Source organism: Pelobates fuscus, chromosome 13 (assembly GCF_036172605.1).
Source record: "Pelobates fuscus isolate aPelFus1 chromosome 13, aPelFus1.pri, whole genome shotgun sequence".
NCBI lineage: Eukaryota > Metazoa > Chordata > Amphibia > Anura > Pelobatidae > Pelobates > Pelobates fuscus.
The window spans coordinates 82,865,288-82,885,429 of NC_086329.1; the positions used below are offsets into that span (position 1 = coordinate 82,865,288).

Consider the following 20,142-nt stretch of genomic DNA (forward strand, 5'->3'; position numbering starts at 1 on the left):
ACCATTTTATTAAGAAATGTGTTTTAAATGCTGTGTGAATTATTTGCCTTTCCAGTATGTTCAAACACTGTAGTCTGTGTTATAACTAAGTGTAACCAGATAAAGTTCAAGTTGCAAAGCATGACAACTTAATCCAATCAGGGTTTTAGGTATACAGTAGTGCAGTGTTATGTCTTATGGTGAATAGAATGGTGTAGTCAACCATCTACACAATGATGTTTAGATTTTGAAACTATTTTCTTTCATAGCTTTTCCCGGCATATAGGCTGGTTTTAACAGTCAGAATGTAATTTACTCAGTATGTGGGGCTAAATATCGCCACCTTGTGGCTATGGTCAATATATAGTGGTTTTATTCATTTAAATGTTGTATAACTTTCATTGTACCTTTTCAAATTGTACACTGTATCAAAAATTAATTTAATTGTCAGAGGGGCTATAAACTGACTATCATTTTAACCTGCTCCTCTTTTCACTCGCACGCCAGTATTAGACACGTCACTATTAAAAATTCTGTAATTTAATCTATTAATTGTCATATAGCTTATATTAGGTTCAACTCTGTCTTATCTTTTGTTTCCCGCCTGCTCCATCTCGCAAGTAATGCGGTTTACTTCCGGTCACGTGTTCCTGACGTCATTTTCCCATCCGCCGGCAGTGCATTGTGTTTTCATTTCAGGGTTAATATAGAGTGGGAAATTCACTACACAAGGTACTGCTGGGTCGGGTGCCTAGTGGCTCCACAAGGCTATCTCCCCGAGTAAACCGTGAGTAGACAGTCGGGTGCTTCAAACATGCCATGGGTTCCATTAACTGGGGAACCTTACGACTTTCCGGGGCCCCCAGCAACGTGTTACAAGCATATTAGCCACCCACGTACTCACAGGGTACGCGGCGTGTAAAGGTTCCTCTTTCATAATTGCCACCTACCGGCCTCGTTTAGCCGATCATACGTTTCTTTAGATTAACCCCTCTACTTACGTGCGGGCCATTTCGTGGACATCTCCCTATTTCGTGCTGCATTCAGCAAATGCATTCATAGCAATGCTATTCCCCTCATTTAGGCTTGGTTCCGCTTTTAGTATACCAGATAGATTATTTTGGCTATTATTGCCACCTTGCGGTTTTACAATATTGTAGATAACTTTCATCTAAATGTATGGCAAACTTGCGTTTGTTTGCTAATATACCTTCTTTGCTCTGTTCGTTACTTTCATATGGTTAAAGCTTAATTACGTGCTTTTAATTTGCGTGCTTTTACTTTGATTATTAGTATGTTATACAGGTTATTACTTTTAAATTCCTTTGATTATTACTCCTTTACATGTCAGCCGTTTGTGAGTAAACACATTCAGGCACCTTCGTTACGCTCTGTATACATTAAAAGTTAAGTTTCATGGTATTTATACGGTTCTGGGTAAATTTAGTTTTTTTATGGTATGGCAATTATTTGCAACTGTATCCCCCTGACAAATTTAGTTATGGTAATGAAAGCATGCACACACGCTCTCCATGCTCTTGTGTACATTTATACAGCAGCAGCTGTCTGCTTTTGATATTATCTTATAGTATATAATTGTCAAAGATTCTTCATTTGGCCGTCAATAAGGTTTTGTACTATTGTCATCTACTGTGTTTTTCTTAGTACAGTTATATGTATACGCCCTTTAATATACACTAATCTGCCTGGGGAGTATGACTAAACAGCCAGCAATCGTACGGCTACACCATTAGTTATACTCTGTCATTTCGCACGTTTCCCTGTACTTGTCGTTATTCACATGTTCATCTAAACTTTCATTCACTGCTATCACACTCATGTTAATCGGTCGTTATGTACCACTGCAAATTCGTATGGTCGGGCTTTCGGTTAACTGTCGTCAGCACAGTACCATTTGTGAATGTTTAGTTGTCCGTTTGCCTAAATTTCTATGCTTACTATTCCTATACATATGTGTCTTTCTTTAAAATCAGCCTTTCCATTGTATTTATGTCTAAATTAAAAAACGAACAGCAATATCCTAATCAGGATGTTTTAGGGCAATTAAGGTCATACATTCACGGTGTATTATTTTCTTAAACCGTAGCTAAGGTGTTTTTGGTATATTTAAGCATGTTAAATAAGATTATTTTACGCCCACTTCTGTCTCCTGCATCTCATGTTCCTAATTACACTAGGCTGTATTCAAATTAGATGTCAATTTAAGTTAATTTATCTTCCCTCTGGTTAAACTTCAATAGAGGTCTCAGTTTATTTATTATACTACATTATGCGCTCAGTTATAGTTGGCTTCTTCTAAACGCCGTTATGATTAAGGTGCCAGTTAAGCTTGCTCTATTCCCACATTTTGCATTTGCCGGGCAGCCAGTCTATCGTTGGCCTTTATAGCGTGTTGTTATACATTTTCATGAACATTTCTGATTAAGCTCTAATGGGGTTACCCCAGCGCACATTACTAGTTACAGGGAGTACCGGCAGTTACATTCTTTCAACGTCTAGTGTCCGTCCACTTAAAGTCATATAGTTAACCATTTGTATGCTTACAGCAGCCGGTAATGGAGACACTCTCATACAATCTTTTTTCGTTTATTTTATGCAAACTGTCGTTTATTTTCAAGTGAACCTTCATCGTTATGTTTCTTGTGGTATCATATATCAAGTAGTACCACGCTGGTTTTCGCTCTGTCATAGCAGTAGTAGTTTGTTCCGTTTAAACAGCGCTGATATAATCCTTCATTATTATGTTCTTTTCCTGTACTTTTGTCCTTATACATACACAAATTTAACGTATACAATGACAGGGTCATTAATTTACTAAAGTATTTTCCTTAAAGCAATTGTGTGTTTTTGAGTATATAAGCTTGTTAAACTATGGTTAATATCATGCTCAGCTTCTGTCTGGGGCATTACTTATAGCTAACTAAGCTACGCTATATAATTAAGATGACAATTAATTATGTTTTATTTTCTCCTGTTATAAGATATTCCTTCCTTCTTGGTTAAAACGCAAATGCAGCAGTTAAAGAGTTCTAGTGATCACCCTACCAGGACAAGTCAATTCCTCTTAACATTAGTCTACATATACGGGTCATGTAGGTTCATTTTCAACTACAGTATACGTTGCTCAGGACAATCAGCAGGTGCGGTAACTAATAAAACCAGGTGGGATCAGAAGTAAGTTTAAACTCTCGCCAAATTAGGTATGGTACCGTAGGCCTCTCCGCCTATTAGTCAAAGTGGTCCCGCAAGGCATACGATCAGCCCTTCCGTTCAGAGGTTCGTACCCAATCGGCCCAACGCATAGTTATAGCCTTGCATCAAATCATAGTTAGGGCCTCACCCGTCACGGCCAATCGATATTACATTCTGTTACGGTCACTGAGAGGCCAACACCCCGCCACCCACCTCAGTGGCACAAAGGCCCCACGAGCCAAATCATAGGTAGAGCCTCTCAAAGCCACTTGGCAAGTAGTCAGGGCGTCACCTGTCACCAACATAAGCTAGTTAATACAATTTCGCCTGTAGGCACTAGTTAGCTGGGTCACTGCAGGTCGTTATGGTACTATACTGACCAAGCATCTGCTTCTCTTCCTTAGCATGTCTAATGCTTCTATATTAGGAGATGTTCTGTCAGTTACTAGCACCCCTCTCAGGTCAGGCTCGGAGAGAATACAATACAAACACCGTTTGGGGTCAGTTACACACAATACTGTTTCTAGCGCATTTTTCGGGTCTTAAAACTCAAGATAACGCCGCTGATACTATTTCACGCTTAAATTTGCAGGAATTTTTCAAGTATCACCCAACAGCAAACCCACAACCCAGGGCATCACCAAGCTTCCCAGTACTAATTATTATATAAGTTCTCTCTTACAGCATAGTAGATTTCTCGCTCAGGTAGGCCTTAGGTCAACTAACACGAGGAAAGCCTACTCTAGAGCTTACAAATTGTTTAAAGATTTTGTTTATGGTTAGCACATAATAAATGTTTTCTGTTGAAACTGTTGTTGCATTCACATCTTTTTGCCATATTTCCCTTAAATTAGCATACAACACTATAAAACTCTACTTAACAGGCAAACAACACTACATGCTAACCAGCCATCCCAACAAAACTCCATTTCCAACGTCTTAGACAGTTAAAAGCATTTTAAGAGGTGTTCACAGATTATCAGCACACAATCCCGTCAAAAGACTTCCCATAGTAGTCAGTAGACTATTTAAAAGTATCTCCGATATTCTCGACACAACCCCTTTTGAACACACCACAAACCTTATTATAAAATCAGCAGCTCACTTGGCTTTCTACCGTTTTTTTTTTTTTGAGACCTAAAGATTTCTGGAAAGCAACCGATTCTAAGCTTTGCCTCCAAAAGAAACACCTACACAAAGAACAAGACCACTATATCTTATCCATTTCCCATACCAAAACAAGCCAAACAGGTCCTCCGGTAGAAATTAAATACTATCCTGCCTTTACCAAATGGCGTCCTGTACCACTTTTAGATAGACTAGTGATGTCCCAATTCACTTCCAACCAGCCAGTCCACTGTTGGCCATTCAAGAGAAGCCCCTAACAACCAAACAATTTAGGTATTACATTCGTACTCTATACTCAGGCTTGGACATAACCCCCACGCATTCACGGGTCATTCCTTTCGCTTTGGTGCAGCTTCAGCTGCCTCAGGTAACCACGTACCGACACACATCATTAAAAAACATGGGAATATGGAAATCACCTGCTTACAATAGGTACATTCCTAAACCTGAATATTGAAATAAGAATGGCTTTACATAATATGTCTAAATAATGTTTGTATTTAAATAAACTTATATGTATTATCAGAAATCGCTTCTAATCATTTTTGCCCTCTTTTACAGGTCTAACCTCACGTCAGTTTCGGCACACCTCAACTGACTTGCTATTACTAATACTGCTTCTTTTTATTATCATAGCCTAACGTCCTCGTAATGTGCCGTACACAAATAGAAGGCTTGGCCTGGAATTGTGGGAGGTACAACTTGCCTATATAACGCACTACAATCCACCTACCTGTCAGCGACGATCCCGGAAGTGCCCCTCCCACCGCACCCTCAATCTATTATTTCTCCTAGGTGGGCCCTCTTTTACAGGCCTAACCTTACGTCAGTTTTGGCACACCTCAACTGACTTGCTATTACTAATACTGCTTCTTTTTATTATCATAGCCTAACGTCCTCGTAATGTGCCGTACACAAATATATATATATATATGTGTGTGTATATGTATATACATATAAAAAATGTTTTTACATTTGAAAAGATTATCTAAACATATAAGAAATAAAGGTCTATATTCGTATGGGGGGGGGCAATAAATAACATAATAAAGCATGAGAATCTAGTGTCCACCCACAGGCCTCAACCATGAGTGGCAGGTGAGTGCTCGATATACAATAACCGAGGGCATCTATTATCCCCCACAGCTCCCACCCATTTGTGGCGGTTGGAGGCTAACAATATAATATTAAAAGGGGTGGATATATGGATGTCCACCGCCAGCAAAACTTGTGCTACTGAATACCCCCCTCAAGGTAGGCTGTGCAACTGTAGGTGCTTCTTCTCTCCTTTCCTCCATGCAGAACGTATTGCCCCTGAACTCTCCACTGACAAGTCGGAGAGGAGCAAAAGAGAGCTGGTAGATAAGGGAGGAAAACAATCATTTTATTATTATTATTATTATTATTATTATTATTATTATTATAAGTGATAGTTCAGTTTGCAGTTGCAGCTGTAATTGTAGTTATAATTATAAATTCTTGCACATGTCTACTAAACTGTGTTTCCATAGCCTGGTGCACACAGCACTAGAAAATGAAAGTGTCATCAAGAAGACGTGTAAAAAGACAGCCAGAGGTGCAGGGATATGATGGACCGGTAAGTAAAGAAATGCTTACTCCAAGTCTTCCTGTGTGTACTCTCCTTCTCATGATAATGCCTTCCTGTGTGTACTCTCCTTCTCATGATAATGCCTTCCTGTGTGTACTCTCCTTCTCATGGCGATATCTTCCTGTTTGTACTCTCCTTCTCATGATAATGCCTTCCTGTGTGTACTCTCCTTCTCATGATAATGCCTTCCTGTGTGTACTCTCCTTCTCATGATAATGCCTTCCTGTGTGTACTCTCCTTCTCATGATAATGCCTTCCTGTGTGTACTCTCCTTCTCATGATAATGCCTTCCTGTGTGTACTCTCCTTCTCATGATAATGCCTTCCTGTGTGTACTCTCCTTATGATAATGCCTTCCTGTGTGTACTCTCCTTCTCATGGCGATATCTTCCTGTGTGTACTCTCCTTCTCATGGCGATATCTTCCTGTGTGTACTCTCCTTCTCATGATAATGTCTTCCTGTGTGTACTCTCCTTCTCATGACGATGTCTCCCTGTGTTTACTCTCATTCTCATGGCGATATCTTCCTGTGTGTACTCTCCTTCTCATGACGATGTCTTCCTGTGTGTACTCTCCTTCTCATGATGATGTCTTCCTGTGTGTACTCTCCTTCTCATGATGATGTCTCCCTGTGTGTACTCTCCTTCTCATGACGATGTCTTCCTGTGTGTACTCTCCTTCTCATGACGATGTCTCCCTGTGTGTACTCTACTTCTCATGATAATGTCTTCCTGTGTGTACTCTCCTTCTCATGACGATGTCTTCCTGTGTGTACTCTCCTCATGATGATGTCTTCCTGTGTGTACTCTCCTCATGATGATGTCTTCCTGTGTGTACTCTCCTTCTCATGACGATGTCTCCCTGTGTGTACTCTCCTTCTCATGACGATGTCTTCCTGTGTGTACTCTCCTTCTCATGATGATGTCTTCCTGTGTGTACTCTCCTTCTCATGACGATGTCTTCCTGTGTGTACTCTACTTCTCATGATAATGCCTTCCTGTGTGTACTCTCCTTCTCATGACGATGTCTTCCTGTGTGTACTCTCCTCATGATGATGTCTTCCTGTGTGTACTCTCCTTCTCATGATGATGTCTCCCTGTGTGCAGGGGCGGACTGACCGGTCGGGCACTTCGGACATGGTCCCTTTAAATGCTGCAGCCGCCTGAGCGCTCTGTTAAGAGCCTCAGGCGGCTGCAGCTTCTCACCTCCCCTCCCTGTAGCGTGGCCGAGCTGCTGTGCGGTCCGCGGTGCCCGGCCGGAGTGATAAGAAGGTGCTCAGTGCCCCCCCTCCCCTCCCCTCCTTTTCTATTTTTGCCCCCCTCCCTTTCTCTTTTTGCCCCCCCTCCCCTCCCCTCCCTCCCTTTCTCTTTTTGCCCCCCCACCCCCACCTGTAGCGTGGCCAAGCTGCTGTGCAGTCCGCGGTGCCCGGCCGGAGTGATAGGAAGGTGCACACTGAGTGTGCACCTTCCTGTCAGTCCGACAGGGTACAGGAAACAGAAACTCCTGTTCCGCGCGGAACAGGAATTTGTTTCCTGTACCCGGCCGGACTGACAGGAAGGTGCACACTCAGTGTGCACCTTCCTATCACTCTGGCCGGGCAGCGCGGACCGCACAGCAGCTTGGCCACGCTACAGGTGGGGGTGGGGGGGCAAAAAGAGAAAGGGAGGGAGGGGAGGGGGGGCAAAAAGAGAAAGGGAGGGGGGGCAAAAATAGAAAAGGAGGGGAGGGGAGGGGGGGCAAAAAGAAAGGGAGGGGGGGCAAAAGAGAAAGGGAGGGGGGGCAAAAGAGAAAGGGAGGGGGGGCAAAAGAGAAAGGGAGGGGGGGCAAAAGAGAAAGGGAGGGGGGGCAAAAGAGAAAGGGAGGGGGGGCAAAAGAGAAAGGGAGGGGGGGCAAAAGAGAAAGGGAGGGGGGGGCAAAAGAGAAAGGGAGGGGAGGGGGGCAAAAGAGAAAGGGAGGGGGGGCAAAAGAGAAAGGGAGGGGAGGGGGCAAAAAGAGAAAGGGAGGGGAGGGGGCAAAAAGAGAAAGGGAGGGGAGGGGGGCAAAAAGAGAAAGGGAGGGCAGGGGGGGCAAAAAGAGGGAGGGAGGGGAGGGGGGGCAAGAAGAGGAGGGGGGCAAGAAGAGGAGGGGGGTAAAAAGAGAGAGGGGGTAAGAAGAGAGAGGGAGGGGGTAAGAAGAGGGAGGGGGGTAAGAAGAGGGAGGGGGTAAGAAGAGGGAGGGGGGTAAGAAGAGGGAGGGGGGTAAAAAGAGAGGGAGGGGGAGTAAGAAGAGAGAGGGGGGTAAGAAGAGAGGAGGGGGGAGTAAGAAGAGAGGGGGAGTAAGAAGGGGGTAAGAAGAGGGGGAGGGGGGAGTAAGAAGAGGGGGGGGGGAAGAGTAAGAAGAGGGGAGGGGGGTAAGAAGAGAGGGGGCAGGAGTAAGAAGGGGGTAAGAAGAGGGGGAGGGGGAGTAAGATGAGGGGGAGGGGGTAAGAAGAGGGAGGAGTAAGAAGAGGTGGGAGTAAGAAGAGGGGGAGGGGGAGTAAGAAGAGGGGGAGGGGGTAAGAAGAGGGATGAGTAAGAAGAGGTGGGAGTAAGAAGAGGAGGAGGGGGGTAAGAAGAGGGGTAGGGGGGAGTAAGAGGAGGGCAATTGCCCCCTCCCCTGTCCGCAGGCACCGTGCGGGCAGCCGGCAGGGGAGGGAGGAAGAGAGGACCCGGGAGCTCAGCCTGCAGCTCCTCTGGGTCCTTCTTGCACGAGCACTGATCGTTGCCGCGGTTACCACGGCAAAGTTACGGCTCTTGCGAAAGTAAACTCTAGCCCTGGAGCTATGGGCTAGAGTTCACTCTCAACACTGTGACCACCAGGGATTCCTGGTGGTTGCAGTGGTGAGAGTGAACTCTAGCCCCATAAACACACTACCCCCACACACCATACACATTCACACACTGCCCCCCATACACACACACTGCCCCCACACACACCATACACATTTACACACATTGCCTCACACACACACACATACACTGCCCACCCATACACACACAGCCCCCCATACTAACATTGCCACACACATACACAGCCCCCTCATACACACATTGCCCCACACACCCTAGACATTCACACACTACTCACACAAACTGAACCTTTCACACACACACTGCACCCCTTACACATTGCACCACTGCTCCTATACCCTACAACAGCCTCATATCCCAGCAGACCCCAGGTAAGTTGTCAAACTGTTCTTAAACGGTTTGACTACTTACTCTGGGAGGGGGGCACGGCCCTCCTGGCACCATAACGACTACACAGAGCAGTAGTGGTTATTGTGCATGGATTATTTCTTTAAATAATCACCAAGTGCCCCAGTAGCCAGCAAGCCAGCCAGCCCACAGGCCGGCCAGCCAGCCCACAGGCCACCAGTTAGGCTTACAGCCAGCAAGCCCACAGCCTGCCAACCGCAGCCAGCAAGCCACAGTCTGCCAGCCAGCAAGCCACAGCCAGCAAGCCAACAGCCTGCTAGCCGCAGCCAGCAAGCCCACAGCCTGCCGACAGTAGCCAGCAAGCCCACAGCCTGCCAGCCGCAGCCAGTAAGCCCACAGCCTTCCAGCAAGCCCACAGACTGCCAGCCAACAACAGTAATTAAGGTAACTTGGCCTAGGTATCAGCGAGCTATGTTGTGTTGCTATATTGTGAATAGGAACCAGAGTGTTGGAGAGACCCCCCTTCAGGCCCCATTAGACTCCATTGTAGTCTCTAATGGGACCTGGAGGAAATTCTTTCTAACACACTCTCTAAAGGACACTGAGATAGCCTCTGCTAGAATACTCCCCCCCCCCCCCTCCATGGCCCATTAGCCCTCAATTGTAGTCTCTACTAGGGCCTGGAGGCGACTGTTTCCAGCAGGGACACTGAGATGGCCTCTGTTAGAAAGACCCTCTTCCAAGCCTATTAGACTCCATTGTAGTCTCTAATAGGGCCTGGAGGGGATTCTTTCTAACACACTCTCTAAAGGACACTGAGATAGCCTCTGCTAGAACGACCCCCCTCCATGGCCCATTAGCCCTCAATTGTAGTCTCTACTGGGGCCTTGAAGGGATTATTGCACTTTTGTTCCTTGTGTCTAAAGATTGTGTAGGGTGTGGCTGGAGGCGGTGCATGTTGGCGGGACATGGGTGGCGCTTGCTGCGGAGTATGGGTGGGGCCTGTAAAGGGGCCCTTGATTTATTTTGCCCGGGGGCCCTGAGGGTTCTCAGTCCGCCCCTGCCTGTGTGTACTCTCCTTCTCATGATGATGTCTCCCTGTGTGTACTCTCCTTCTCATGACGATGTCTTCCTGTGTGTACTCTCCTTCTCATGACGATGTCTTCCTGTGTGTACTCTCCTTCTCATGATGATGTCTCCCTGTGTGTACTCTCCTTCTCATGATTATGTCTCCCTGTGTGTACTCTCCTTCTCATGATTATGTCTTCCTGTGTGTACTCTCCTTCTCATGACGATTTCTTCCTGTGTGTACTCTCCTTCTCATGATAATGCCTTCCTGCATGTACTCTCCTTCTCATGACGATGTCTCCCTGTGTGTACTCTCCTTCTCATGGCGATATCTTCCTGTGTGTACTCTCCTTCTCATGATGATGTCTCCCTGTGTGTACTCTCCTTCTCATGATAATGCCTTCCTGCATGTACTCTCCTTCTCATGGCGATATCTTCCTGTGTGTACTCTCCTTCTCATGATGATGTCTCCCTGTGTGTACTCTCCTTCTCATGATAATGCCTTCCTGCATGTACTCTCCTTCTCATGGCGATATCTTCCTGTGTGTACTCTCCTTCTCATGGCGATATCTTCCTGTGTGTACTCTCCTTCTCATGATGATATCTTCCTGTGTGTACTCTCCTTCTCATGATAATGTCTTCCTGTGTGTACTCTCCTTCTCATGACGATGTCTTCCTACAGTTCAGCTCATTGCCCCATGTTGTCAGTAGTTGAGCTGGTAGATGCACAGGGTTTTTCAATAAAGTTCGAATGGTTCCATACTAAATGGGTCAAAACCATCCAGCTTCATTTGCCATTTGGACTGCAAAATACAGACATTGTTCATGCTATTTAACAATGTTCAGATTTTATAAGTCGGGCCTCAAACAGGTTTAAATGTGAGCTGGATTTTAGCCAGACTAGATGCCACATGAATCTGGATAAAAATTAAATTCAAGCCCTGAGGCCTCAAATCTTGGCCCAGGTTTAGAAAAACCCAAACTATGTGCCGCTGGCAGCATGAGCAAATAATGAGCAAATAATTAAAAACACTCTTGGCAGCACAAAGGTTAATTCTGTGGTGGCTGGCCAGTGCCTTCTGAAATAAATAATAAAAGTCCTATGGGGTAAGGGAGGTTTTTCACAGCTTTATGCTCACATGTGAAATATTGTGGGATACACACATCCCACTGAGGGTGAAGTGAATAAATAAACAGGGGGGCATACTTATGTCCTCTCCATTTGTGTGTGCCCTCCCGTTTATTGGTCTGCTTACTAGGCAATAAATCAAAGCACTCTTACTCATATTGCAAAACATGGGAAACTTACCCACGCTTTGCAATAGCTGCTGTAGCGTGGAAAAGTCTATTTAAGGGCTTTCCCTGCTATGAGAGTTCAGTTTCCAGCAAAACGTATATGCGTGAAGATAGACTTTTATTGTGTCTTTTTCTGGTGTTATATTTGTGCGATTCGTTTTTTTTTCTATTAGTTGTTTTTGTTGTCAATGCTGATCAATACTGACTGATGAAGCCAGTTGTAATGGCAAAATTCGTGTTGGGCTTTTTGGATATATTTTGACCTGCTGGTGTTTTTATTTTATTAAGGAATTGTATTTATTATTTTTAAGTTTGTGATATTAAAGTGGCTTTTTATCTTCACCACCCTGCGTTTGTGGTTTGACTTCAGAGAGGGAGCTCCTCCACCATCACCATACAGGTTGAACTCCACCTATAAGAGCGTTGGAGGGGCAATCTAAGCGCCTAATTATATTTAAAACTACATAATCTGTGTGCGGCTCTATGCATGATTCATGAACTCTTTGGTCTTGTTACATACTGCCCTATGACTATCTATATATAATTTCCCAGAGGGAAAGTTGGGTGTATTATCCGCAAAGGAGATCCATATCAGGCAATAAATATAAAATGTGAGATTACTAGTGCTTGTTTAGTGCAGATGTGGTGGCTTGAACTCCCCAAACCTGAATCTCTTATTTTCTGTCTGTGAGTAGATATTGTGGTGCTCTCTTAAAGTGGCCCAGACCCTTTTTAAGTTACAACTTTTATTAGAGCATATCTTTTTTATATATATATATATATATATATATATATATATATTTTTTTTTTTTAGTTGTGCACCCAGCCAGTTTTATAGCCTCATTCTTTGTTTTATGTTGCTAAGGTTTGAAGTTAATTGAATTTGTGGTCACATGACCTGATGTCATCTAATCATATTTTTTTTTTTTATTCTGGCGTACGTGTTCGTGTTTTACCCCGTATACTGATTTTATCTGTTCTCAATAAAATTAGTGTTTTTGTATTCAAATTGGACCTCACTATGAATTCCTTGGTGGGCAATATATCGCCCACACTGTTTGGATAGAGCAAAACCTTTTTTGCTCTGCGCTTGTAAGTATATTTCCATTTATTACTTTTATTCACTCAGTACAGAGAGCACAATATTCTGTTTTATTTTCATTTTACATAGCTATACCAGTGAACGCCTGCTGTAACACTACTCTGCACCTAAGGGGACAACTCACAAACGCATATTGTCAAATGTCAACCACTGGCTCTGAAATACTCTCCATCAAAGGACCAAGACCACAGACAGGGATTGTATTGTCCATGTCAGGCTTCCAGCCCTCTGGAACCAAGACCACAGACAGGGATTGTATTGTCCATGTCAGCCTTCCAGCCCTCTGGAACCAAGACCACAGACAGGGATTGTATTGTCCATGTCAGGCTTCCAGCCCTCTGGAACCAAGACCACAGACAGGGATTGTATTGTCCATGTCAGGCTTCCAGCCCTCTGGAACCAAGACCACAGACAGGGATTGTATTGTCCATGTCAGGCTTCCAGCCCTCTGGAACCAAGACCACAGACAGGGATTGTATTGTCCATGTCAGCCTTCCAGCCCTCTGGAACCAAGACCACAGACAGGGATTGTATTGTCCATGTCAGGCTTCCAGCCCGCTTAACTCTCCAGTCGGCTGGTTGCTCTCCTGATTCCCCCGGCATTCTGTCCAACGCTGCATGCTTGCGTGCAGCGTGTGTGTGTGTGTATATATATATATATATATATATATATATATATATACGAATAAAGGTGATGTCAGAGGTGAAAATAGAAGGATTAAATACCTATATGAAAAGTAGTCAATTCCAAGTGGACTTGGACCAATAAGAGGCAAGACATGCCTATATATACTTACCTATCCCATTCCTTGTTTCCCTATTTTGATTCTTGTTAGCCCATTAGCGCGTTCCTCTGGTATCTCTGTTGGTATTCCTTTTCTGGCTCTCATTTATTGTTGTTCCTGCCTTCTGTGATCCTTTGACATTGGCTTGTTTAAAATGTATCTGCTTTTCTGTATACCTTTGACCTCGGCTATCCTTGCGGACTCTGTTTGTCCGTTAGCCTGTCCATTCTAAGGACCGGTACACAGAGTGTCTATTTTAGTTATTTAGTTTGTGCGTTCTGGTTCCAGCTGATTCCTTACAGTCCAGGTGCATACATTTGGAGCGAATCATAAGTTTCCGAATACTGGAAGTATATTTCTTTTATTTAATTCAGCAGAACTACTGAAATGCTACACTACTTCCATTCCTTATTTTCTTGTTTTCCATACTACCTCATCCCTACTTGCACTGCTTCCCTGCATCCCTTCTATACAATGTCAGTGAATGTCAATACTACTTGGTCACTGTAGGCACCCAGACCACTTCAGCTCATTGCAGTGGTCTGGGTGCCAACTCCCATCACCCTTAACCCTGCAAGTGTAATTACTGCAGTTTTTATAAACTGCAATAATTACCTTGTAGAGTTAAGTCCACATAAAATATACATTTAATCGGATGAAATTTAGTAATTTCCTCCACAAACTCTAACAAACTGTTTCTTAAACCATTCTAGATTTCTGAGAGCAATAAGCAGATATCAGCTTTGCTGGCCTGTGAAAACCACAAACCACTTCCTCAAAATAATTTCTTAACTGAGTTTTTATCTATTTCATAACCCCCTCATGCCATGCTGCATTAAATACCTTTGTTAAACTTTCACCCCAGATGGACTCCCTTAGCACACATTCAGGGCCGGAGAAAGCATTTTTGGGTACACAGGCGAAGATGATTTTGACAAAAAAAAAAAAAAAGCATCTTCACCCGTGTGCCTCTTAACTCTCCTCTTAACTTTTTTGCCTTACTCCCCTCAGTGTATCTTATCCCCTATATTTCCTCATTGTGTGTCTTACCCCTCCCTTGTGTATCTCTTACAATCCCCCTTTGTGTGTCTAACTCCCCCAGCTCCTCTGTCTCTTTCATTCCCATCCCCTTTGTATTTCCATCTCCGGGCCCTTCAGTCGCTCTGTGTGTCTTTCTCCCCTTTCATGTCTCTCTGTGCGTCTTTCTCCCCACTCAGGCCCCCTCTGTGCCACTCTCCCCTTCATGTCCCTTAGTGATTCTCTACCCTCCCCATCCCATAGTGGTCCTCTCCTCTCTTCTTCCTGTCCATTAGTGGTTCTCTCGCCCCCTCCCATGCCCCTTAGTGTTCATCTCCCCTACCTCCCCTGTCCCTTAGTGTTCCTCAGCCCTCTTACCTGTCTCTTAGTGCCCCCCATCCCTCTTAGTATTCCTCCCCCCTTTTCTGTCCCTCCCCCTTAGTGTTCTTCTCCCCTCCCTTCCCTCTCTTTTAGTGGTCCCTCCTCATTGTTCCTTTTCCCTTCCCTCCCCGTCCCTTAGTGTTCCTCTCCCCTCCCTTCCCTCTCTTTTAATGCCCCCCAACCTGTCCTAGCATTTATTTTCCCTTCCCTCCCCAGTCCCTTAGTGTCCCCCCTTCCCTGAGTTTTCATCCCCTCCCTCCCTGGTGTGCCTCCTAACTCTTTTTTGCTCTTTTGTAGCGTGTTCAATCGGAGCGGACCAAGGTACAGGAGCTTCAGTTTCCTGTATCCGGCCGGGCTTACAGGAAGTGCTCTCTCATTGAGCACTTCCTTTCAGTCTGGCCGGGTACAGAAAACTGATGCTCCTGTACTGCGGTCCGCTCCGCTCAGCCACGCAACACTGAGGGACAGGTAGAAGGGAGCACTGTGCCGCCTTATGGATGCGCCGGCCCTGCACACATTCTCCTTTCAGGTGTGCATACATCCATACCACAACTTAAATCTGGCATATAGAACCTCACTATCACAAGCCCCTGACACTCTGTGCCCTCCCCCTCACCTCTTTCACATGGAGGGTCTGGAGGGAAATGAGACACATGGAGGGCTGGCAGGGATGAGACATATGGAGGAGCTGGAAGGGGAGATGAGACACATGGACGAGCCTGGGGAGTAATGAGACACATGGCGTGCTGGGAGGGGGATGAGGCATATGAAGGAGCTGGGAGGGACGATGAGACACATGTATTGGTCTGGGGAAATACGACACTTGGAGGGGCTTGGGGGGAAATGAGACATAGAATGGAGGGGCTGGGGAGTAATTAGACACAGAGTGGAGGGGCTGTGAAGAAATAAGACACATAGAATGTGAGGCTGGGAGGAAAAGACACATGGATGGGCTGGGGAGGTGATGAGACAAGGAATTTGGGAGGAGGGGTCATGAAACATATAGAATTGAGGGGATGGGAGCATATGAGACACATGGAGGAGCTGATCTACACAAAAAATATAGGGTGCTGTGGGAGAAAGACACACAAAGGGGTTGGGGTAGAAAGACAAAGGGGGGGAAAGAGACACAGAAAGGGGTGTGTGTAAGAGACACACAAAAGGAAAAATGGGGGGATAAGATATACTAAGGGGGATAAGAAACACAAAAGAGGGTAAGACATTCAAGAGGGGGATAAAGGGACAAGCAGGTGATTTATTTTTATTTTTTGTGGGTGGGGGGTGGCAAAATGCGTCTTTGTGTTGCGAAAAATCCTTGCAGTGGCCCTGCCCACAACGATTAGGGATCCATCAACTAAGAAACTGAAATATCAAAATGACAAATAGTCCTTCCTTTTTGTAATTTCGGTCTTTCAGTCAACTTTACCAATACTAAGTAAAAACACTGAATATTCGTAAAGAAGAGAGTAAATACTCCCTCATGCCCCTATCCACCAAGCAGTGAGTAGGGGGCATGTCTACGAAACAGCGAGTAGACATGGCTGCTCACTGTCATAAGAAGGGGGACCTAACGCAGGTATAATAATCCATAATGTACCACTGAACTATTAAGATGAAAAATGACCCAATTACAAAAAAAGATACAGAAATAATAAAATCCCAATTAAAAATATAATCAATTTTCACAAAGCGAGGTCTCCGTGCAGACTAAGCTCGCAGGGCGAGGAAAGCCCTATAAAGGTTTCCCCACTCAGTGACTAACAGGTAATTGCATTGTAGGGTCATGAGGGAGGAGGATTTAACGTCCTATATACTAATATGGAAGTCATATTGACCCCGGAAGGACTGTATGCATTCCAGTGAAAGAGGTATAGGGGAACTAAGAAGCGGTGCTCCCCACCACTTCTGCTTTTAGATATTTTAAGTAGGTAGCCGCAAGCCGGTAGCTCCCTCCATGTAACTACCTAAACAAAGGAACCAAATAATGAACTGCATGGACAAAATATAATCTAACAAATAATTCATAGCCATTTGCATTCGTCCCTTTGTGATTCAGTGGGAAAGCTTGGATATGCTTGCTGCTCCTGTTCATTAGCTTCCCAGTGCTTGTATATGAGAAGGATTGGATTGGGTCAAAGCCTGAATAATGTTGTGAGTAGAGGAGAGGTGGGAACTATGGAAAAGGATAAGTAAATCTTTATTTTTTTTCCAATTTTTATGCCAAACGAGAGTGGGGACCTATTTAGGGAGAGGGAAAATATAGTGTTACGGATACAGGAGTAGTGGGAGTTTGAGCGCAGGACTTATTTCTACCCTTCTCGATTTCATTAGAGGTTTTTGCCTGAAGCTCAAGGAAGCATGGTGAATTGTTAGTGTAGGACCCACCTAAGAGGTTTGCCTTGCGTGGCAAGTGGGCATCCCTATAATGGCCATTGGAGTTACTAAATAACCTTGATTTATTTAAATATGCATAGGGATTTGGGAAGTGCGTAGGTAACTTGTTTTCTTCTTAGGGACACAGGTTTGTATTTCTAATGCTATAGTGTTCCTTTAAGTTAAAATATAATATACTATAGTGTAAAATACAATCAATATGCTTATTAGATAATCTAAATATTCTGGAATTAGGATCTTTTACCCAGAGGAGACAACAGCAACCTTCCATGATAATGTCAAGTTCATGCTATCCTTAGTCATCGGTGGATATTTGTTTTTTTGTTTTTCTTTTTCAAATTCGTCACTAAATCCTATTTCTATATTTTCTGTTTATGTAACGTTTATCATGGGTGTCAGAGTGAGAACTACTGCCTCTCTATATGTGTCAGGTAACTGCCTCTCTTTTTAATCATAGGGATCACACACAGGCATATTGTTTTTTAGTTCTTTCAATACGTTCCCAACCTTTTGCTTCTTTTTTTCTCTATTTTGTTTGTATCTGCTGCCATTGTCTGTGCTTCCCCTGCTAGCACCAAGCTTGGGTGTAGTAAGAGGGAGCAGTGGGGTCCAAGCAGTAACTATGCATTTTTAGCTTTAGACCTACATGAGGATCACTTAGCAGGTCTGTTTTAGAGGTGTAACTACGGTGCTCCCCAACTTCTTGCTATTTCTGTTTATTATGGCTCTGCTTTCCATGAATTTTACCTCAGTATATGTGGTATACATTTTCCTTTCTTTGTTATTTTCCTACTTTCCATGATTTTTCATTCTGAGTCTAATTATACACTGTAATGTTTAAAGTGCAAGTTGGTCAATTAGCAGTTTTTCTGATTGACTTCTTTTCCTGAAACATTACGTCTCAATATATTAGTTCTAATTTCGTATGAAAGGTCATGATTTACACCAGATTTCATATTCCAATGTTGTTGTATAGGCAGCCTTTATTTTCACCTGGTCACACAATATTTGTATTTTGGTATTTACACTTAGCTTAACACCTCTATTAAGACACTCTGCTCACATGTCATATTATAAGGTTTATTCACTAAACATCATGTTTTCTTTAGCAATTTTAGCTGATTGCATTTGGCTCAATTCTCTGGCAATCGTTTGTTAAAATTCCCCTGCAGTTCACTGTATTCAATAACAACCGAATGGTAACTGAAGTAAACCGGGTGGAATTTCTGCTGTGAAATTCACATCAAAATAGGTTATTAAATTGTAATCGAATTCCAACAAAATTCTAACCAAATTGCAGCCAAACTATAATTCTACTGCTACAAGGAAATAAAATATGGCTCTAAGGTTTGTGAGGGGATTCATGGTTGGGGTATCCTTGCACTGTTAAGGGAGGTTTGTGGTTAGCATTAGGGTGATTTAGGATTAGATAGATGAGTCATGGAGGCAATTAACTTGAATTGGAATTAAGCCAATTTACAATTTGGTTGTTTGTGAATAGTTTAATCACCCTCCTTATATGGAGATTTTGCTGATCTCAACAGGCAACCAAACTGCAACCAAATCAAAGTGCAAATTAGGTTGCAATAACTGAGTTTGCACTTTGATAAATAGCCAAATTGGTTTAAAAGTTGAATAGTGACAACCTTCAGCATCTGCTGTTTAGTGAATAGACCCTGTGTCTATAATTTGTCAGAATATGAATGGTTGTTACAGTCTAGAAGTGGAAACAGATTTAAGGCCAACATGTTAAAAGTAACATTCTTATCTTTATATATGCTCTGCACGTGGAAGCCAACAAATCTGAACTCCCATAATGCATTCACTTTTATAAAAAAAAAATACTCACAAGCAAATTGTTCAAATCACATTCAGAAAGCAGCAGAAACACAGTCTGGAAACAATTCCTGATCAGCTGTTAAGTCAGTCCATGCAGCCAACTTTGTTCACGAATTCCCTTCTTTAAAACAAACTGACTCTTCTGGGTTGCTCCCTCTGTGCCAATAATGTACTTGTTAAGTAGGCACTGGCTCACTTCCTCAGGATATGCGTACCTCTTGCTAAACCAACATAAAATACTATTTCTAATTAAAGGGACAGTTTAGGCAACATAACAACAACATGAGGACATCCAACGTCAGTAAAATCCCCATAGGAAAACATTAAAGCAATGTTTTCCTCTGGGAACGGACTAATTCACTGACATGCGCAATAACTCCATCCCCGTCAGATGTGTGTCAGACCTCTCTGATTAGTTGGTTTTGTGCAGAGCTCTTGTTGGGTACTTTAATTGTGATTCAGTATTTTTTTTTTTTTTCTTTTTTTTTTTTCCAAATTTATTTTTCTTTTATGTTACACATACACTGTAAAAACACTGACAAAAATACAAAACACTGAAAAAAATAAAAAACATCACGGAAAAACAATCAGGACAAATTATCAAACGGTGATTGATGCCATACTAGATTTTCATTCCTAATTGTTTTTATTATGGGAGCTGGTAAGTGTTAATATTATCTATAGGGGGAGGAATGTGTTTGCTCTTTTAGGAAGTGCCATGTAGGGACTTCTTGTGTTTTCCATCTCCGGGCTATTAAAATATGTAGAGCCAGGTATTTTTGTGATTTCTTCAGATTTGGCCAATTTAAATGTTTAAAGGTTTCTTGTTCTCTTCTAATTTCCCTGATCTCTAAAGTTTCCAAAATTGAGGCAACCAAATCCCAATATTTATCTAACAATAGACAGATCTACCAAATATGACCAAAAAAAGCTGTTTCTTTATTGCTTCTCCAACAATTACTTGAACACTTCCTGTACATCTCATTTAATTACTCTGGCACCAGATGCCATCTATACATCACTTTGTATTGTAATTCTAAAAAAATAAAACAATGAATAGTTTTTTGTTTTTTTAGATACAGCATAATATTATACCAGGCATCAACCTCAATCCCATGTCAGATCTCTTTTTCCATCTTATCAAAGCCTTCATTTT

At 43.2% G+C, this 20,142-nt stretch overlaps 1 protein-coding gene and 1 long non-coding RNA gene across 6 annotated transcripts in view; one reads left to right on the forward strand and one right to left on the reverse strand.

Annotated features, from left to right (window-relative positions):
* LOC134582549 (NACHT, LRR and PYD domains-containing protein 3-like) overlaps nucleotides 1-19,114 on the reverse strand; it is an 89,793-nt gene extending 70,679 nt beyond the window's left edge. For all 5 annotated transcript variants that reach the window (XM_063439225.1, XM_063439224.1, XM_063439223.1 and 2 more), the window contains exon 1: nucleotides 18,997-19,114. The gene's annotated coding sequence lies outside the window, so the exon portion shown is untranslated. The remainder of the gene's footprint in view (nucleotides 1-18,996) is intronic.
* Nucleotides 1-20,142, forward strand: part of LOC134582550 (uncharacterized) — a 447,686-nt gene that overhangs the window by 352,889 nt on the left and 74,655 nt on the right. The window lies entirely within an intron of this gene.